Below are 23266 nucleotides of genomic sequence, written 5' to 3' on the forward strand. Positions count from 1 at the left end.
GCCACCATGTCCAGCTAATTTTTTGTATATTTAGTAGAGGTGGGGTTTCACCTCGTTGACCAGGATGGTCTCGATCTCTTGACCTCGTGATCCACCCGCCTTGGCCTCCCAAAGTGCTGGGATTACAGGCTTGAGCCACCGTGCCCGGCCCAATAACAGCCTCTTTAATTGAACACTTATGTGCCATGCTCTTTGCATGTAACTCATTTAATTATCAAAACTTCAAGAAATAATAAATGATCATTTTACAGATTAAGAGATTAAGACTCAGCAAGATTAAGCAAAAGGGGTTAGTAAGTGAAAACGTGGGACTTGAACTCCCAGCTGGCTCTCCTGCATCCTCACTACACTACCTTCCAGCCACAGTTTCTCCAATATACCTTCTCATTGCAATATGGCCCCCTCTTTTGAATCTCTTTCCTACATTAACAGTATCATCTACCAAATACATGTTATTATCCTTATTTTACAATGAAAGAACGGAGGCTCTTCTAATTCCTGTATCACTGTTTCAGTACTTATTGACATTTTAGGATCAAATTCCTTGATCTTTCCTACTTGCATATGATATTAAAACAGGCCAGAATCTACCAGCATGGGATTCACATGCAGCCATGTAAGACACGAGACCCAACACTGACATAAGTAACTGATGCTGGCATTCGTCCCCACTGAGCTCAGATGCAGTCAAAATTTTTCTCCTTCAGGGCTCCAAGCAGCCATTGCATACCTATCAATCAACTGAAAGCAGAAACCCTGTTAGGCTCTTCCACAATGGCCATTAATTGATTTATAGAAATAATATACTAAATTGAATATGACAAACTTCAAATGTGACAAATATGGGTATATTGGGATGAATAACCTGACAAAGATTTCATAATGAGAAAAATGTGCAACGGCAGCCAGGTAAAAGGCCATCATTAAATAAAGAGCAACCATTTACCAAAAACACAAGTCGAAATGGGGTCTTGGTCTTAAAGGGTATACAGTTAGTTTGTTGATATACAACACTCAGAAATTCAATAAACAAAGACCAGGCCGGGTGCGGTGGCTCACGCCTGTAATCCCAGCACTTTGGGAGGCCAAGGCGGGTGGATCACGAGGTCAAGAGATCAAGACCATCCTGTCCAACATGGTGAAACCCCATCTCTACTAAAAACACAAAAAAATTAGCTGGGCATGGTGGCCCGCACCTGTAGTCCCACCTACTCAGGAGGCTGAGACAGGAGAATTGCCTTGAACCCGGGAGGCGGAGGTTGCAGTGAGCCGAGGTCATGCCACTGCACTCCGGCCTGGTGCCTGGTGACAAACTGAGACTCTGTCTCAAAAAAAAAAAGAAAAAAGAAAAAAGAAAAAAAAACAAAGACCAAGAGCAAAATCAAAACTGGTTCCTTCACACTCTGAAAGGAATTTACATTGTCACTTGTTTGCAGTGCAGAAGAGGCAGGCATAATACAAACTTATTTTGTCCAGAAAAATCGCTCAAAAAGTAGTAGGTATTGCTCCTCATGTGGAGAAAGAAAAGATGATGGAAGGAAGAAATATGAAATGAAGGGCTCCAACTGCCTTTGAGTTCAGTATATATTATACCAGGATTCCACTTTGACTTAAGTAAAATAGGCACATGACAAAAAGCAAAAATCAGCAGGAAGTGGAAGGAAGGTCCCCGGGAAAACAGAAGTTCATGTCTTCCCTGAGGCAAATATGGAAAAAACAACTGAACGTTTTCTTTCTTACGAGGGTTCCACTCTGAGGCAAGAGGCACCGTTCCATCACACAGAAAAGGACCAGGGCAGTTGTTCTCTAAGTGTGCTCCTAAAAATGCAAATTCTCAGTCTTAAGCCAGACCAAATGACTCAGACACTCTGGGAAAGTGGGGTGTGAGACTCAAAAGCAAGCCCTCTAGGGATTCTGATCTTCTCTGAAGTCTGAGAACTATTGGTCTATGGGAAGCCTACAGTGAAGAAGCCAGGATTGGCCCAGCTGCAGCCAATATTGTCTTTATTTGAAACCAGCCACCAACTAGTTCTCTGCACTTATTACCATTAATTTAATTGCAAAATTAAAAAGAAGGAAAATCCACACACTCATATTTAAAATCTGTGCCCCAATGCGCCACTGACCAAACCCTGCCTGGGAGCTCACATATTTAGGCTATTTTCTCAGAGTGTCCTGAGTAAAAGGACTGAGTTTTTTCACACAAACCCTGCGCCTGAGCTGCTAAGCAGAAAATTTCAGAAGAGATTAGATATGTGCATGAAATTTTAAATAGTTTGAATAAAACCTTTGGGTTCAACCTTTTACGTGTACGTCTCTTGTATACACCTCAGGAAAACATTCTTCAAATCAACTGAAAATTGTTGAAAATCCACAATCTTTTGCCTTATATTCTGAAAATGCACAGTATTCAGAATCAGTTTATTAAAATAAAATTATTATTCTTTGTACACTCTAATGGTCACTTTTTTCTGAGCCAACTATACAACTACAGTTTCTCTGATAAACTTGTAAGATTTTCTCAAACAAGTGTTATTTATTAAAGAGCAGCCCTTTTCCTGAACTCCTGTTTCTCCTGGCACTAGATAGGTTCTGTTGTTGATAGATGCATGCCAAGCTCTAAAATAAAAATCCAGGTTGAGTGATTTCTCTCTATGTTTATTTTATCCATCAAAATGAGTCTATATCCCTTAAGGGCACCAAGCAAGTCAACTCAGTGAGATGCTCATCTATTTTGCAATCGTAGGTCGGAAGTTCTGTTTCAAGATATTCTTAACCAGAATTAAGCTTCTTGGCCACCTCCAGGAAGTGATATTCTCATTTATACATTTTATTTGTTATTTAAGAGAGGTGGAGAAGAGTAGAGGCTGACAGCAGGGATATACTACATGACAGCATTTCATCAAAGATATCTGGATCATCAGAAGGCAACTATCTCTCTCTTAAAATATCACGTTATTTTTTGGTTTTGGTGTTTACTAGTAGTTGAAAGAATCATACTCTCTATATGGAGGCAGTAAAAAATGATGAAAGGTCTGGAAGGAAGAGGCTGATTAAGATGGCCAAATAGAACCCTCCAGCAATCATCCTCCCCACACGAACACCAAATTGAACAACTATTCACACACAAAAACACTATCCATACACAAAAAACCATCTTTGTAAGAACCAAAATCAGATAAGCAATCACAGTACCTGGTTTTAACAGGTTATCAAAGAAGGAGGCACTGAAGGGGTAGAAAAGACAGTCTTGAACTTTGGACACCACCCCTCCCCATCCTGCTAACAGCAACCAAATGACATAGAGAGAGAGAATCTATGTGCCTTGGGGAGGGAAAGCGCAGTGTTTGTGGGATTTTGGATTGGAACTCAGTGCTGTCCTATAACAGCAGAAAGCAACACAGGGCAGAAATTGGCTGGGACATACAGAAGGAGGCTTTAGAACTCCCCTAGCTAGTGGACAGAATCTGAGTTCTGGAAAGCCTCACTACCAAGGGCTAAAGCCTTCTGGTGTCCTAAATAAACCTGAAAAACAATCTAGGCCATAAGGACTGCAATTCCTGGGCAAATCCTGGTGCTGTGCTGGGCTTAGAGCCAGTGGACTTAGGGGGCATGTGACCTAGTAACATACCAGCAGAGATGGCCAAAGTGTGTCACCTTTCCTGCAACCCCAGGCAACACAGCTTGCAGCCTCAGGAGAGACTCCTTCCTTCTGCTTGAGGAGAAGAGAGGGGATATTAAAGAGGACTTGGTTTTGCAATCGGGTTACCGTTACCAGTCACAGTGTAAGAGGGAAATAGGCAGAGTTCAGAGGTGCCAATTCCAGGACCTAGCTGTGGAAGAAAATTTTAAACACACCCTGATTCATAAGGGAACCCACTGCCTTGAAGGGAAGAACCTAGTCCTGGCAGAATTCATCATCTTCTGGCTAAAGAGCCCTTGGGCCTCAAATAAACATCAGCAGTACCCGGGCAAAACTTGGAAGATGCCTTGGGTCAGACCCAAAGCAGCACTGCATTTAGGTGTGACCTATTGTATTTCCAGCTACGGAAACCATGGGGAAAAGACTGTTTCTGCTTGAAGAAAGGAGAAGAAAAAGTACAGAGCTCTTTGTCTTGCAACTTGGGCACCAGCTCAGCCACAGTGAGACAGAATAACAAACAGGCTGCTGAGATCACTGATTCCAAGGCTTGGCTCCTGGATAGCATTTCTGAACCACCTTGATCCAGAGGAAATCCACAGCCCTGGAAGGGACAGACCCATGCCGAGCAGCATTTAACACAAGAGCCCTTGGGCCTTAAGTGAATATCAGCAGTAGCCTGGAACAGTGGTGGCCATGGGACGAGACTCATTCTGCATGAGGAAATAAGAGGCAAGAGTGGGAAGGATTTTGTCTTGTGCCTTCGGTGCCAGCTTAGCTGCAGTAGAATGGAACACCAAGTGGATGCCTAAGGTTCCTGACTCCAGCCCCTGGCTCCTAGTATTTCTGGACCTGCCCTGGGCTAGTGGGGTGGCTGACCACCATGAAGAAAAAGACATAAGCCTGCCGGATCCACTAATTGAAGAGTGCTTGGGCCTTGAGCGAACATTGGTGGTAGCCAGGCAGTGGGTGCTGTGAGCACTGGGTAAGACCCAATGCTTTGCTGGCTTCAAGTCTGACCCAGCACAGTACTAGTGGTGGTAGCCACAGAGTTACTTGTGTCACTCCTCTTCCAGATCCAGGCAGCTCAGCACAGAGACAGAGACTCTGTTTAGAGGAAAATAAGGGTAAAGTACAAGAGTCTCTGCCTGGTAATCCAGGGGATTCTCCAGGATCTTATCCAAGACTACCACGATAGTACCTCTGTGAGTCTCTAAGAGTCAGCATTACTGGGCTTGGGGTGCCGCCTAATGCAGATATGGCTATCGTGACCAAAAGATTAGATCACAACACTCAATTCCCTTTGAATACTTCAAATGCCTTCCCAAGAACGGGAACAAACAAGCCTAGACCCGTCCCACCCAACCAAATGCAGAGTTTATATCCAAGCAGCCAGTGAGCAGGGCTCAGACCTTGCCCCAGCCTGTAAGTCTCCCCACTGAGAAAGCAAGCAGGGCTCTCAGGCCTCACCTCTCCCTGCCTGCCTGCTGGATCTGCACTCAAATCTGTACTTCCTCTTCATTTCCTACCCCCACCCCAGATTCTGTTCAGGAAAATTTGTGCTCAATCAAAATTATTACAAAGTTCAGCAAGGATCATCCTTCACCCTATGGCCCTTCCCCAATTTTACTGGCTGCCTTCCCTTCCCCAAGGACCTCTGCAAGATAAGACCAGTAATGGCTTCCCTGGGCTCAAGCTGGGGACTGGGAGTGCCTACAGGGTTCTTCCCACTGCTTCTACTTTTATATTTCACTTGGCTCCCTAAACCCATTTACATTTCCATGATCTGGATTTTCTGGTTTCTCCATGGAAATGTGTGTTCAGAGTCAACATTTCCTCCTCTCACACTTGGATAATTCCTAGTTTTTTATCTATCTCATGGCATTTGCAGCAGCAAGTGCATCTTTCAAAGGGTCTGTGAATTATTTCCTTTTCCTGGTGTGTTCCTGAGGTGGTTCTTAGAGCAAAAGTTCACAGTGTGAGTCTCCAGACAGCCTGCATATCCAAGTGGGAGCTACATGTTAGCCCTGTCTCCCATCTGCCATTTTCTCCCCTATTAAGATTTTAATCTAATAGAAAGCTAACAAGTTAGCCTGCTGCAGTTTCATAGAAAAAGACATGAGACTCAGATCAGAGACAAAGGATTTTATTACTCACAATAGTAGTATCCAGAAGGTCAGCATTCATACCAGTTATTCTAGCCTCAATTTCACAAAGTGATGCAATAAGGGCCATGTAATGCTTGCACACACACAGTGGTTTGCATTATAGGAGAGGAATCATGAGCTTGGAGTACCTACATCTTTTATAGTGAAGAGTAAGCTTGCCTGAGCCAAAGGCATTGGAGGAGACTATCTTCCTGGGTTCAAATCATGGCTCTCAGTATGCTTCTGAGATAAATTCAAATTTGGATTTCAGCCACATATCTCCTTTGGACAAGATGCAGAAATGTGGGCTAAAAGAAAATACAGCTTGGTAGACTTGTAGGAGGTTGAAAAACCAAGTAAAGAACTTCAATTAATTAGAGGCAATAAGGTTTACTAGGAATAGCATGATTTAGAGAGATGTAGAATCAAAATCTAAGTTCAGCACTTGCTAGCTATGTAACTCTGATTAAAGATTAAATGTGATAATATATGCAAAGAGTTATTTGCAGTATCAGAAACATGGTAGATGTTCCATAAAAGCTGTTTTCTTTCCATTTCCTCCATTAATTAACCCATGCTAAACCACAGAAAATTTTGTAGGGCTTGAAGAGCTTTGTCTCTGTCCTTCTCACATTTTCAATCAATTATTTGGATAAAGGTGACAATGGTATAATTATCATATTTGCAAATGGCAAAAAGCTGGAAGAAATAGACAATACTGAATAGCTGAATCTCTATTCCTAGAGCACTGAACAGCCTGGAAACTTGGCTTCATTCAAAATCATAAGATGACATTTAATAGGGATAAATATAAAGCCCTCTACTTGGTTCCAGGTTCCAAAAGTTTAGCTCCATAAATTACGTGACAGAGAAACGCAGACTTGTAATTTTTTTAAGTTAACAAGAGCTGAATATGAGTCAGTATTTTCACAAAAAGCAGACTGAGTATCTTTCAATACCAGGCTCTGGGGCTGACAGTCCAATCTGTTTTCCAGATTCCGACTTTCCTTAAATCCTAGAGTTCATGGGCAGAGAAACTGTATCCAGTACTACTGGATTGTTGCCTGTTTTATTACACTTTCCTGAATGGCACTTGGCATGCAGTCCCCTTGCATTCAGCTGGGGGAACTCGAAACAGAAGGCCTTTCAAAGGGACTCCACAGGCATTGACCAGAGTCACCCTGGAGAGATGGAAGCACCTTCCTTCCCCTCTAAGGCTGAATGCTTCCACCACCTCTCCTGCTGGGGCTGCTCTAAAGCTATCCTTATATTCTCAAATTATTAAATAATTTCACTAAAGAAATTAAATTACATTTAAATTATTGACATTTAAAAGGACTTTATGTTAATAATATCAAATAGGAGAAAGAGAAAAGGACATACTTAAAAACCAATTATCTTGACTGAATTCAATCTTGCAGTTTGCCTGCAATTCATCAAATGATTCCAGCTGTGTTTCTTTTGGTTTTTGCTGCTATGAGTACTTTAGTGAATAGTCCCAAACCTATACTGTGTCTTTCTTGATTCCCCTTAGGAATTTTTATAGTAAAATCACGAGTTTTTCCTCCCTGATACCTCCATATGATCACATGATAAATTCAAAAGACTATGATACTATTGTTAGAAATAAAGGGCAATGGGCCTGAATCTCCCCTCTGAGTTTAGGAAATGCTGACTTTGGATTCCAGATCATCAAGGAGAGAGGAGCTGATTTGCATCCCTTCCACCACCATAAATTCTTTCTTCCTATTATGCTCTTCCTGATCCCCTCATCTTGCCTGCTGAATTGCTGAGCTCGCTTGCTCAGAAACTGCAGGCCTGGCCATGCCCTGGAATCTAAGGACAACCTCATATTCACCCTGCGAATTGGGAGCACGCTGTGGCAATGCTGGAGTGCTTTGGTGTCAGTGCAGCCTAACTTCTAGTCCTTCCAGCACCTTGTGTCTGAGCAACTGGGCTTTGATCCCAACATGCCCTTGTTCCCACGCTCCACTACAGAGTGGCTTTTCATTTCCCTGTGCCTGAATCCCTTTTCTTACAGACTGAGTGTCCTTCTCCTCAGTTGCACTGGATCCTTTCATTTGATAGATAATCCCTCACCCTTTCCCCAAAGTTCTGCCCTTGAACTCAGGAAGGTGGCAAGGAGTGCAAGAGAATGCTATAATCTGCTTCCTGATACAAACTGAGTTCTATCAACATCACCCAATGCACCTGGTCTTTGTTTCTCTTAAGGTAACCAGTGACTTCCTTATCACCAAATTCAATAGACAATCCTTAGTTAACCTTTTAATCCATCTCTTTTTTAAGTATTTAACACTGTTGTCCACTCTTCCGTCATGATCATCTCCCCTACCAAAGACAGTTCAGTGTTTTTCAGCCTTCAAACATATATTCCAGTTTATAGTTATGGTAACACCATCCTTCCAGGCACCCACTAAAAATATGAGTCTTCCAAGAACTCTTTCCACCTACTTGGTTCCTGTATCCATCTTTCATAAATCCTGTTGATTCTCCCTAAGAACCTTCTCCCTCTCATAATCATCTCTAGTTCAGTTCTGATTATCTCTGAGGCATTTATAAGAGCCTCCAACCAGCCTCTTCCCCCTCTATACCATCCTCCATCCCATTGTCAAGGACAGCTTTCTTAAAGATCATGCCAAGAGAATATCCAAGTTTTGAGAAGGTTGAATATTATCCAATTTGAAGAGCTTCTGTAAAGTAAAGGATTTTTTATACCTTATTTTTACAAATTTTGGAAAGATACATGACCACAGGAACACATTGCTTGGGATCTTTCCAGGGTCATAGAAGGGTCTATGCAAGTGACAGGCCCTGAAGCTTTATTGTGATTAGTTTCACGGTAACTGCATGTCCAGCAAATGCCAATCCCATGATGGAAAGTTTCAGTGGCTCCCTGCCAGCTGGAGGATGGTATTCAAAGTCTTTTATGAACATCCATCTTGTTATCATTACATTCAAATATCTATTCACTTCCACTACACATGCTACACTCTAAACTCTTAGAATTAGTTACCATTCTCCAAATACAAGATGCTTTTTCATCCCTTCATCCTCTTTTATAAGCAATTCCTGTATCTATAACACTTTTCCTTCTTCTCAACTTGGCCAAATTCTATGAACCTCTCAAGGAACATGCAACTTTTGCCTCATTTGCCTAAATTTGTGAAGACTTCCCAGCATGTTTTATTCATTTACTTTCCTTGGATTCATAAAATTTTTTGTTTAAGTCTGTTTTACACAACCCATTATATTGTAATTGTTCAGATTTTGCTTCTATTGCTAGGTTGTAAGGAAGAGGCTATGTTTTATTCATCTTACACCGCCTAGCATAGTGGCTGTCTCATAGAAGGTACTTAATAAATGCTTAATGAATCAATAAGTAAATCAATGATTCTAAGTCTGTTGTCTCTTGCTTCAAAACTTGTGGACGTTATACTCTGTCTAGCTTACTTATGCCCCCTTTATGAACTACCCTGACAGAGCCCAACTTTCAGAAGTGTTATCTGCTGCCCATACCTGCCGCCTGTCATCATACTCCTTGAAAAACTTTTATCTGCCTGGCTATCCTTGTTACCAATGGAGTCCATTCTTCCATTCCCCAAGCACATGCTCCAGCCCAATGGAGATATCTTTTTATGTGTGTGTCACAGACATTGTACTGGGCACAGTTTCTACTTTATATCCATTCATTTTCTTAATCAAATAGTGTTGTAACACAAGAGCAAGAGGGTATGACTTAAACAGTACATTATAGTAACTACCACAGTTATTGCAATGTAACTGCAATGGTAATAAGGACAGTGTAATAGGAGAAAATAACAACATCCTGCCTAAAATATGTAGATCTTTTACTTTAGAGAAGTCTTCTAGTAAAAAAAGATGGAGAAGAATTGCCTCGGCTTTTTGTTGGTTGGCTTTCCTATAAAGCATGTTATTTTAATGGTCTCTTCTTCCATGTTTGGTCAGGGAAAATGAGCTATATGATGTATTGAGATTGGATCTCTCAAAGCTTGCTCCTCAGAACCAGCTATATTTATATGCTAACATTTCTAGGAAACAATTATCCTTTGAAATTGCATAATGGTAATGAACATCGTAAAGAGTAGAGAATATCTATTCTAGAGTCATCAACCTGACCTGTCTGGGGCTCTCAGAGTGTTTGCTGTTTTCAGGCATTTGGAACCTCAGTACTACCTCTTACAAGCTGTTAACGTTAAGACATGTCCAACTTCTTGGACAAGTTATTTAACCTCTCTAAGCCTGTTTGCTCAGCAGAAAAATAAGGTTAAATGAGATTTTAAACATAATGCATTTAATGCAAGAGTTTAATAAATGTTGTTATTACTATTAGTCCATCTGCTCTTGGCTAAACACACACACACAAACACACACACACACACACACACACACACACACACACACACACTCACATTACTGCTTTATGGGTAACTTAAATGCCTGCTAAATAAATGCCTTTTTCTGACTGTAGTTGGACAAACTTGCACAACTTAAATGTGCTGCTGTAAATTTTAGCTCCAAAATATATCTGAAGTTAGCTGTACTAACGTAGGAAAGAATCAAAATATGAAATAAATAGAAGTTTGTATTGATTATCAATATAAAACAGCTACTAGTTCCCTGAATCTAATTGTTAAACTACTGTATATATTTATGAACATTTACTCAAAGTAAATTGACAGAATTGTATTTGGGCTGTACAAGTGTAACATAATCATGTTACATAAATAGCAAAGTCCTGTAATTGACCAAGTGATGTTCAAGATAGAGTGACATTCCTGATTTTTACTGTCTTATCAAATTATTTGTTTATGTCCCTAAATTCAATTAAAGATGCAATTATAGATGTTTTAATACATTTCCTTGCTCTGCCCAGGGTATTTTAAGCAACTATAATAAATTAGTATATTCCTATTAATTGAGACACATATTGCATTCAAGTGGTAAATTCTGGCTCTTCTGCTTTTAAAGTTGAGACAAAGCAAGCCCATGCAAAACTGATTCTACACAAGTTTCATCATTTACTTTTCTAGCCACCCCAACTGTGAGCAACTTTATGTTTTCCCAGGAGGTCTGCTACTTGGAGAGGCTTGTATGAAGCAGTTTTGCCTAAAGAGTCTCCAGGATAGGCAAACCAGCCATGAAAAGTTTTGAGATAGCCCTAGAGTTCAGAATGAGCGGAAAATTTCACTGTTCAGAAATAGATACTCCCAAAGATGTGAGTTAAACAAAAACAAAATTTAATCTATGGTAGGCTAAAAAAAAATTTGAAGAATATGCCTGAACCCTTTGAAGAGAAAAATGACTAGCATCTTTAAAAAAAAAAAAAAATGAAACTCAAACAATATAAAACTCATTAGCTTTAAAATGAAAGCTTTTATCAGCAAAAGATACCCCATAGTTTAGATGGCCCTGCCTTTTGCTTACAATTTATCTCACGATGTTAGCTGCGTTAAAATTTTCATAGAATAGAGAAGAGGATAAACACATATAGCTGAGTTCCAATGCCGAATATTTGGATTTGATCCTTCTGGATTTTTTGTTGGTTTGCTTATTTGTTGTTTTTGCTTTTAGTCCCTGAATGACAATATGTAGTCAGACTGTAATTGGCAAATATTTATTAAGAGTTGCTCTTTCTATAAACTAAAATGGAATGATTTTTTCAGCTTATATTTTTAAGTTCAAAAAGCAAGATGAAAAAGAATATAGTAGGTTTCATTTTGTGTAGCGAAAAAGGAAAACATAAGGATATATAAAATTATTGGTTTTGCCAAAAAGAAAGAATTGTAAACCAGAAACTAACAAATTTGGTAAACTGTAATAGGGTAGGGGCAAGAGACGTCAGGAAAAATAACCTCAAAGAAAAAAGAATCCATTCAAGTAGCTTTTGAACATAATATTCTAACCACTGATTTTTGTGAGATATGGTCTAAGGATTGTAAAGCAACCATATGCTTTAGTTCTTGGATTTATTGTTAGAATAATATTGGTATTTTAACTTTCAAATCATTGTATGTGTATTGTGGGACTGAACAAATAAGGAAATCCATTAATGTTATGAGGAATATAGATTTTCACTGTAATGGAAAAAGAATACAAATATAAAGCAAAAATTAAAAAACAGTTATCTTGAGATACTAAATTTGAACTGGAAATATCAGAAGGACACTCCTTGTCTGTTTCTGTTGAAATGGCATAGAATAGGGTTTCACAGGGTGTGTTCCATGGCCTTTGCATTACAATTGTATATGGTGTTATTGGAAATACAGGTTCATAGGTTCTTTGACTGGCTTAATCAGAATCTTTGGGAGTGGGACCTGAGGACATAAATTCTTAATTGAACTTTTTATATTGAGACTATTATACATTCACAAACAGTTGTGAAAAATAAAAGAGATCCCATGTACCCTTTATCCAGTTTCCCCCAATGGCAACATCTTACAAAACAATAGTATGGAATGACAGGATGCTGACAGGACAGGACATTGATACAGTCAAAACAGAATATTTTCATCACTGCAAGAACTCCTCATGACCACACCCACTTCCCTTCTTTCCCCTTTCTCACCCCACCTCCAAACCTGCCTTAACTTTTGGCAACCCTTGATCTGTTCTCCATTTCTATAATGGTTTTAACATTTATTTTAAGTTCGAGGGTACATCTGCAGGTTTGTTATATAGGTAAGCTTGTGTCCTGGGGGTTTGTTATACAGGTTACATCATCACCCAGGTATTAAGCCTAGTATTCATTAGTTATTTTTCCTGATCCTCTCCCTCCTCCCACCTTCCAATAGGCCCCAGTGTGTGTTATTCCTTTCTGTGTGTCCATGAGTTCTCATCATTTGGCTCATATTTGTAAGTGAAAACATGCAGTGCTTGGTTTTCTGTTTCTGTGTTAGTTTGCTAAGGATAATGTCCTCCAGTGCCACCATGCCCTGCAAAGGACATGATGTCATCCCTTTTTTATGGTTACATTGTATTCCATGATGGTTATGTACCACATTTTCTTTATCTAGTCATGACTGATGGGCATTTAGGTTGATTCCATGTCTTTGCAATTGTGAATAGTGTTGCAATGAACATAGCCATGCATGTATCTTTATAATAGAATGACTTATATTCCTTTGGATATATACCCAGTAATGGAATTGCTGTGTCTAATGGTATTTCTGTCTTTAGGTCTTTGAGGGATTGCCACACTGTCTTCTACAATGTTTGAACTAATTTACACTCCTACCAACAGTATATAAGTGTTCCTTTTTCTCTAAAACCTCAACAGCATGTTATTTTCTGACTTTTTAATAATAGACATTTTGACTGGTATGAGATGGTATCTCATTGTGGTTTAGATTTGTATTTCTCTAATGATCAGTGATGTCCAGCTTTTTTCTATGATGTTTGGCTGCACATGTATGTCTTCTCATTTCTAAAATTTTTTCATTTCAAGACTATTATATAAACAGATCCATACAGTATGTAGTCTTTTAGGATGGGCTTTTTTCACTCGGCATAATTCTTTGGAGATTTATCTAAGTTTTTACCTATACCAATAGTTCATTCTATGGCATGGATGTACCAAAGTGTGTTTAAACATTCACCAATTAAAGAATATCTGGGTTGTTTCCAGTTTGGGGTTATTATGAATAAAGCTACTATAAACATCTGTGTATAGATTTTGGTGTGGACATAAGTTTACACGACTTGGGATGAATGCCTAGGAGTGCAATGACTGAGTCATAGGATTGTTGCATAGTTTTTTTTTTTTTTAAAAAAAAACTACCAACTGTTTTTATATTTCCACTGACCAATGTATATAATCCAGTTTTTTACAGCCTTGAAAGCATTTGATTGAGTAGTGATATCTCATTGTGGGTTCAATTTGCATGTCCTTAATGGCGAATGATGTTGAATATTTGTGTACCTACTTATCATCTGTGCATCCTCTTCTGTGAAATGTCTCTTCACATCTTTTCCCCATTTTATTGGGTTAGATTTTTAATGTTTTTTAAAATTTTGTTGAGTTTTCAGAGTTCTTTATACATTCCAGATATTAGTTATTTGTTAGAAATATGGTTTCCAAATATTTCCTTCTATTCTGTACCTTGTCTTTTCATTCCCTTAAAAGGGTCTTTTGCAGGAAAAAAAAGTTTTTAATTTTGATGAAGTCTAACATCAATTTTTCCTTTTTGGATTGTGCTTTTGATGTGAAGTGTGGTAACTCTTTTTCTAAGCCTAGATATTGAAGAGTTTCTCCTGTAATTTTCCTAAGAGTTTTATAGTTTTATATTTTACATTTAAGCCTGTGATGCACTATTAGCTTATTTTTGTATCAGGTCTGAAATTTAGGTCAAGGTTCAGTTTTTGCCTATGGATATGCTATTGTATCAGCACCATTAAATTACTTTTGCACATTTGCCAAAAACCAAATGAGCATATTTGTGGGTCTATTTCTGAGTTAACTCCATTAGTTTACCTGTTCCTGAACCCAGATTATTTACTACTATTGCCCTATAATAAGTATTAAAATTTTGTAGAATGATTCCTCTCCTCTTATCCTTGTTTTTCAAAAATTTTAGCTATTCTAATTTATTTTCATTTCCACATAAATATTAGAATAATCATGTCCATATCTACAAAAAAATTCTGGCTGAGATTTTAATTGGGATTGCATTAAACATGTATATCACATTAGGGAGAACTGACATCTGTACTATGTTGAATCTTCCAATCTGTAAACACAGTCTATCTCTCCATTTATTTAGATCTTTAATCTTTATAGAGGCATGACACAGCCAAATTCCTAGGCAAATAGTCAAAGGTCCCTAGAGAATCCCCAACCCAGCCCACCAGTCTCTACACCAGATGCTTTGTGCAGATAGGGGAACCTGCACAGGGTGCTTGTCCAGGCATGCCCCAAAGGCACTGGGGGAATGGGCTGGAGCCAGCAGGAATTCACACCTTTTGTGCGGGAGGAGTGGTTTCTCCCTCCTCACTCTTCCATGTGTCTGCATGCCTAATTTTTCCTGGTAGTGAGACAAGAACCTGGATTTAGCTAAGAAGCAAAAAAATCCTGCATCAATTTCTTTTATCAGCACTTTGTAGTTTTCAGGATACAAGTCCTGTGCATGTTTTGAAAGAGTTACTTTATGTAACTCTGTCACATTATTATGTTTATTATGTTATGTATATTATGTTGTATTGAGTGATTGTAAATAGTATTGCATGTTTAACTCAGGTGTCCATATGTTCATAGTTTCTATTTAGCAATATTAATGCAACTGATTTTTGCATGTTTATCTAGTGTCCTGTGACCTCACTTATTATTACCAGGAATGTTTTTAGATTCCTTGGTATTTTCTACTGAGATAATCGTGTTATGTGCAAGTAGGGCTGCTTTTACTTATCCCTCTCTGAACTGTATGTTTGACTTTTTCTTTTTTTTTTTCTTTTTTTATTTTTTGTACTGGCCAGTATTATATTGAATAAGAGTGGTAAGAGCAAATAGGGTAAAATGTGGCAGTTTTTATTTTCAAGGAATTGGTCTGATTCATGCATGTTATCAATGTATTTGTGTCATGTTGTTGGTGTACTCCCTTTTAACTCTGTTGATGTCCTCATGGTCTCTATAATATCCTCTGTTTCATTCCTGATACTGATAATTTGGCTCTTCTCCCTTGTTTTTTGTCAATCTTATTACTTTACTGATCTTTTAGAGAACCAGAAATACATTCTTCTCAGCACCACATCACACCTACTCTAAAATTGTCCACATAATTGGAAGCAAATCACTCCTGAGCATATGTAAAAGAACCAAAATCATAACATACAGTCTCTCAGACCACAGTGCAATCAAATTAGAACTCAGAATTCAGAAACTAACTCAGAACCTCACAGCTTTATGGAAACTGAACAACTGACTCTTGAATGTTGACTGGATAAACAATGAAATGAAGGCAGAAATAAAGATGTTCTTCTAAACCAACGAGAACAAAGAAACAACATACCAGAATCTCTGGGACACATTTAAAGCACTGTCTAGAGGAAAATTTATAGTAATAAATGCCCACATGAGAAGGAGAGATCTAAAATCGACACCCTATTGTCAAAATTGAAAGAGCTAGAGGAGCAAGATCAAAAAACTCAAAAGCTCACAGAAGACAAGAAAGAACTAAGATCAGAGCAGAACTGAAGGAGATAGAGACACACACAGACAAAAAACCCTTCAAAAAAACAGTAAATCCAGGAGCTGGTTTTTCGGAAAGATCAACAAAATAGACCATTAGCCAGATTAATAAAAAAGAAAAGAGAGAAGAATCAAATAGATGTAATAAAAATTGATAAGGGAGATAACACCACAGAGTCCACAGAAATACAAACTGCCATCAGAGATTACTACAAACCACTATATGCATATAAGCCAGTAAACCTGGAAGAAATGGATAAATTCCTGGACACTTACACCCTCCCAAGCCTAAACCAGGAAGAAGTCGAAACCCTGAATAGACCAATAACAAGGGAAGATGTTGAGGCAGCAATTAATAGCTTGCCAAGCAAAAAAAGCCCAGGTCCAGATGGGTTCACAGCCGAATTCTACCAGACACACAAAGAGGAGCTGGTACCACTCCTTCTGAAACTATTCCAAACAATCCAAAAAGAGGTAATCCTTCTCAAATCATTTTATGAGACCAACATCATCCTGATACCAAAACCCAGCAGAGACTCAACAAGAAAAGAAAACTTCAGGCCAATATCCATGATGAACATAGATGCAAAAATCTTCAATAAAATACTACTAAACCGATTGCAAAAGCACATCAAAAAGCTTATCCATCATGATCAAGTAGGCTTCATCCCAGGGAGGCAAGGCTGGTTCAACATATGCAAGTCTATAAATGTAATTCACCACATAACAGAACCAAAGACAAAAACCACATGATTATCTCAATAGATGCAGAGAAGGCCTTCAACAAAATTCAACAGCCCTTTATCTCAAAATAATAAAAGCTATTTATGACAAACCTACAGCCAATATCATACTGAATGGGCAAAAACTGGAAGCAATCCCTTTGAAATCTGGCACTAGACAATGATGCCCTCTCTCACCACTCCTATTCAATATAGTATTGGAAGTTCTGGCCAGAGCAATCAGGCAAGAAAAAGAAATAAAGCGTATTCAATTAGGAAAAGAGGCAGTCAAATTGTCTCTATTTGCAGATGACATGATTGTATATTTAGGAGACCCTATCATCTTGGCCCCAAATCTCCTGAAACTGGTAAGCAGCTTCAGCAAAGTCTCAGGATACAAAATCAATGTGCAAAAATTACGGGCATTCCTATACACCAATAACAGACTTAAAGAGAGCCAAATCAAAAACAAACTGCCATTCACAATTGCTACAAAGAGAATAAAATACTTAGGAATACAACTAACAAAGGATATAAAGGACCTCTTCAAGGTGAACTACAAACTACTGCTCAATGAAATAAGAGAGGACACAAACAGATGGAGAAACATTCCATGCTCATGGTTAGGAAGAATCAATATCATGAAAATGGCCATACTGCCCAAAGTAATTTATAGATTCAGTGCTATCCCCATCAAGCTACCAATGACCTTCTTCACAAAACTGGGAAAAAAAGACTTTAAACTTCATATGGAACCAAAAGAGAGCCCACATAGCCAAGTCAATTGTAGGCAAAAAGAACAAAGCTGAAGGCAACATGCTACCTGACTTCAAACTATACTACAAGGCTACAGTGATCAAAACAGCATGGTACTGGTACCAAAACAAAGATATACACCAATGGAACAGAACAGAGGCCTCAGAGGCAATGCCACACATCTCTAACCACCAATATAATAATTGATTCTGCTAAGAATTATTAATAAATATTAAAATTAATGAGTGAATAGTTTTTGAAAAATTATACATACCCATCTCAAAGTATTACCCCATACATCACTTTCTAATTACAAAAAGACAAAGGCATTTTTATAAAGAGATATGGCAGCCACACCTTAGCCAAGTGGTCAAAGTCAGCAACATTAACAGAGAAAAAATGACATTATATACTACCTAATGTTACTTTGATGCAACAAGAAGTATACAACCTTACCTATGCACTATTTGAGAAAAAAACAAACTGAAATTTAATCATGAAAATTAAATTTCAGGGACTCAAACAGACATTTGTATACCATTGTTCATCACAACATTATTTACAATAGCCAAAAGATGGAAACAACCATCCACTGGAATAATATTAAGTTTTAATAAGAATAAAGTTCGGACACATACTTTAAAGTGCATGAACATTGAAGACATCAGTGTCATCATTGAATGGCATCAGATAAACATTGAAGACATCAATGGGAAATAAGCCAGACATGAAGGACAAATATTATATGATTCACTTACATACATATTGTATGATTCCACTTACGATCCCAGTTTGTCCTCCCCCATTCCCTGATAATCACCATTCTACTTTCTGTCCCTACGGTTTCTACTTCTAGGGACCAGTATGGGACCAGTTTCCCTAGTAGAAACCACAGAGACAGAAAGTAGAATGGTGATTACCAGGGAATGGGGGAGGATGAACTGGGGAGTTATTGTTTAATGATTGCAGAGTTTTAATTTGATGAGAAAAAATTTCTGAAGATAGATAATGATGATGGTTGCACAACAGTGTGAATGTACGTAATGCTAGTGAACTATAAACTTTAAAATAGTTAAAATTGTAATTTTTCTAATATATGTATATGCATATACATATATCTGTATATATACGTATATATATATATTTTTACATATATGTATATCTGTATATATATATATTTTTACATCATTGAAAAAAAATCTCATCATCAGGAACCAATCAAACAATGTTGGAATGTGGAACATTCTACAAGAATTTAAAAAAAAAAAGACAGTGTTATGAAACACATAAAAATATGCAAGTATTGTTTTAGAAACTTAGATTAGTGACATAATGATTAAATGCAATGTGAGAACTTTAATTGAACCCTAGGTTCCTTTTTAAAAAGCTATGAAAGGTCTTTGGGGGACATCAGAAGATAGGCTGCATTAGATTACATGGAATTATTGTCAATTTTTGTGACAACAGTATTGTGATTGTGAAGGGGAATGTCCTTATTCTTGGCAGATTTTGTGCTGAAGTAGTTTTGTGCTGTGATATCTACCACTAAATTTCACATTGTTCAGCAAAATATAAGCATAGTGAGAGACAGAACAAATGTGGCAACATGTTAACCATTGGTGAATCTAGATGAAGGGTATTGGATAGTCATTGAACCATTTCTTCAACTTTTTAAAGTTTGAATTTTTTGGAATTAACCATTTGGCTTGAGGAGTGCTGTTTGCCTACTTCTGTTCAGTATGGCAGATTGGGCAGGAGCAAGAAACCATCCCAGTTCGTACTCTAAATATGTCAAAATTCTATATAAAAATATGTATTTCCCTTAATATATAGCTAGGCTTGAAAGCAAGAAAAAGAAAGCTCGACTTCCAGAAATGAACAGAATTTTAAGGCAAAGAGTTGAATAGAAGCTGAACCAAACAGCCCAGAAGCATCTGAATTAGGAAAGATTGTTGACGGCTGGAGAAGACTAGTCCAGAGTGTCTGCTAATAGAGGCTTGACTATCCTTCTGGGATAGATAATAAAGGTATCGCCCACCTACAAAATTTTTTTTTTTGGGGGGGGACAGAATCTCACTCTGTTGCCCAGCCTGAAGTACAGTGGCACTATCTCAGCTCACTGCAATCTTTGCCTCATGGGTTCAAGCGATTCTCCTGCCTCAGCCTTCCGAGTAGCTAAGGAACCACTACGCTCAGCAAATTTTTGTAGTTTTGGTAGAGATAGGGTTTCACCATGTTGGCCTGGCTGGTCTTGAACTCCTGACCTCAGGTGATCCACTCACCTTGGACTCCCAAAGTGCTAGAATTACAGGCATGAGCAACCATGCCCAGCCCCACATATGAAATTTAAAAACAAAAAGCCCTTAACCTCACAGACTCTGCATAACTGCTGGCTGTCTGCCCAGAGATACGAGTGGAAAAAGAAGGGGAGAAATCAGAAACTCGGCCCAGCCCCATGAGTGGATGTGGGACAAGTCCCCACTGCTCCAGAATCAGTAAAATCCCAGCAAAAGCAAATGGGAATGAGTCCTGCAGGAGCATATCCAAAATCCAATGCAAGAAGAGAAGCCAGACTGGGATAAAAACGAAGGAATTTATTGCTACTTTATTTGGCTCTGCTTTAAAAAACGACAACGAAAAGTCAACTCTCTGTGAATGTTCTAGAATTCCCTTTGCCTCTTTGCAGGAACTGGAGGGTGGGAGGGAGATATTAAAAGGTGGTATAGCCTCTCCTCCCTAACCTGGCATCTGGAAATACATTTTAAACCTAAGCATCAAATGTTTCTGTGTGGCCTTAATTAAGTGCCCGGTTATTAAACAAGTAGTATTATTTGAAGGAGGGAGTGTCATTTTCTGTTTTATTTGGAAATAAAGGGACACAGATTGTTTCCTGTAAATGTAGCACTCTGAGTATTTCAAACCTTCACTAAGATGCATCCTCTCTTCCTGCTTTGGTTATGCATTTCTGAAAGTGACTTCCTCCCAGAGAACTTTCTGTCTTTTATGTTCTGAAGATTTACTGAAGAACTTACTCTTCCAGTTCAGTGACCTTTCCTTATCTCTTAGTATTTTCCTCTTCACTGTTCTATAATCTACTAAGTGCTGCTTATAGCTTCCAACATCTGACAGCTTACAAGAATAAAGGACATTTATGTGCACATTCCCAGTTAAAAGAGCTCTGCTCTTTTTTTTTTTTTTTTTTTTAATGCTAGGTATTGTCCTGATTGAAATTCCATTTTGGGTGTGAGAAAATGGGGATTGATTTTAAAGAATGATCAATAGTGATGGTAATTATATTTGGCTTTTTTCTACTCTTTCTGCAATCATTGCTCACCTCATAGCTTGTGGCCTTCTCTCAGGACTTGAATACTTTTCACAAAGCCACTTAAATTATGCCCCTTCTCCTAGAACACATACAATGATAGGGGCTCACCGGCGAGCCTGTTGTTCTCTTGCTGGACAATTATAATGAGTACAGGGAAACAATTTTTTTGAAGCGATGTGAAAACTGCTCTCCTAGGGTTTCCACTAGTAAGTCCTAATTCTTCCCTCCATAGGTGTCAATCCTTATGATCTGCAAATTCACCTACTCACTAACATTTATTTGTAATCCTACAATCAGGACTTGTAGCACTTTTGTGATCATTTGTGCACATGTGCAGAGTGGCAGAAACAGAGTCCCAAACATGCACAATCCCAGCTGAGGTCAAACAAGGCAACATTCTGCCTTCTTGTTTCTGCTTGCTCACATATACAAGCATCCTTTTCATGGTCTATGATTTCCTTTTTTGTGTGTGTGTGTGTGTGTTGTTGTGCTTTTTATTAGTGATTTTGCTATTTAAAATGGCCCCAAGCATGCTGCTGAAGTATTGCCTAGTATTTTTAAGCATAAGAAGGCTGTGATGTTCTTTACAAACAAAATATGCCTGTTTCAGTAAGCTTCATTTAGGAATGGGTTGTAGTGCTATTGGCTATGAATTTAACGTTAGTGAACCAACAATATATATTTTAAAAGGTGTCTAACAAAATACACATGAAACAAGATTACATGTTGATTGGTTGACAAAGGTGGTGTGACCAGAGGCTCTCGGGAACCTAACCCTGAATTTCTCCTAAGAGGAAGGGTTCATTATTTACTAAATCAGTGTTGGCAGTGAATTTATAGAACATAACTACCTTGAATAATGGGAACCAACTGTACTTTTTTTTATCCTGGCACTTAGTTCACTTGTTATTCAAGAGAACAAACAGCTTCATGTGGGTTTCACTTCTTTAGAGATGGAATAGATGAGGAAAATAGTAGATATTAGTAAGGAGAAATGGGGAAAGGTGTGGATAGAAATAACTTTTGAATTGTTCCAAATTCTTGTCAGAAATACACTGGGTGTCTCTCAGTACATGTTGAGAGTCTGAGAATAATTACACTGAGAGTATTTCAATCATAATCATCATAACAACCATTTCACTTGTGGTGTACTTCACATTTTATGAAGTGTTTTCATAGGCCTTATTTCACTAGCTTTGTGCTTACAACCACACTGTAAGATAAGGAAGGGGGTTATCCTCATTCCTAAATGAGGAACTGCAGGACTTAAAGGGGAAGCAAATTGATTGGGTGTTACAGTTCGTCAATAGTATAACTGGAGTTAGTTGCTGTTATACCATGATTTTCCAAGCAAGCTGTGGCTCTCCTGCCTCTTTCTGCTCCTCCCCTTTATTAGTACTTCATTACTGAGCCTTAGTTTCATAATCCATCATGCTAGAGTATTACTAAGGACCAAGACCTCAAAAGAAAAAATACGTGTCTTGGCTGTATGTATAGCAACTTAAAAACATACCATTGTTCAAGAATCATTTATTAAGGGCAGGGCGTATGCCCCACTCTAGACAATGGGAACAGGAAAGTAGAAGAAGTTTTGTTTGTCTGAGAAGGCAAAACAGACATATGTAAAACTGAGTAAATGAAGTCTGTGTAGTTAAACCATCACCACTTAAATCATTTCACAGTTGGGGCATGCTGGTAGTGCAATCTGGAGACAGTAGTGATTTTTTTTTTGCTGGAAAAGGAAAATTTAGCTTTCAGTTTGCAATATAACTGCATATCCAATATGTAGTACAGCCATACCCCCATTTAGCGCTGAATATATATTCTAGAAAATGGAGAAGTTAAGAGAATCAGCTGAGACCTTATGGAGAAGCAGTTTTGACATCATTTGTATTGCCTATAATCACAGCCTACAACCACCACTCAACCAGGGGGTAATTGGCTGATGTTTATCTATCTCTGTATTCTACACAGTTGTTCTAGTGGTGTACCTAGGTAGGTGTAGGTAGCCTAGGTACTACCTAATTAGACTCGAAGCTGCACTTACCTGACCAATGATTACCTATAGCCAGTCAAACTTACAGCCCTTACTTTAACCTTTAATGTTTATTTATCCTTTGGGGAACAAGCAAATTATTGGCTATGAATTAACAGACTGTGATAGACAAATAAGTTATTAAAGGCAAAAAAACAAAGTCCCTATGAAAACAACAAACAAAAAGCTAGTGTTTGTCAAACTAAAGATGGCAAAGTATGACAGCCTCTACGTTTTAGCTGGTCCATCAGCTGCTCAGCCTTAAAATGAGGTGACTCTAAGGAGATAAGGCTCTGCTGGGTACAATGATTTCAAAAGCCCAAAATCAGCCTACCTAGTGATGTAGTACACAGAGTAGCCCTGCACACACACACACACACACACACACACCTTGCAAACTCTGGGGAATTCACTGGGTA

At 38.4% G+C, this 23266-nt stretch overlaps 1 pseudogene; it reads right to left on the bottom strand.

The window, feature by feature from the left end:
- The window catches only part of LOC141580801 (WW domain-binding protein 11 pseudogene), a 252146-nt pseudogene that overhangs the window by 131070 nt on the left and 97810 nt on the right, over positions 1 to 23266 (bottom strand).

This window comes from Saimiri boliviensis, chromosome 13 (genome assembly GCF_048565385.1).
Source record: "Saimiri boliviensis isolate mSaiBol1 chromosome 13, mSaiBol1.pri, whole genome shotgun sequence".
NCBI classification, from domain to species: Eukaryota; Metazoa; Chordata; class Mammalia; order Primates; family Cebidae; genus Saimiri; species Saimiri boliviensis.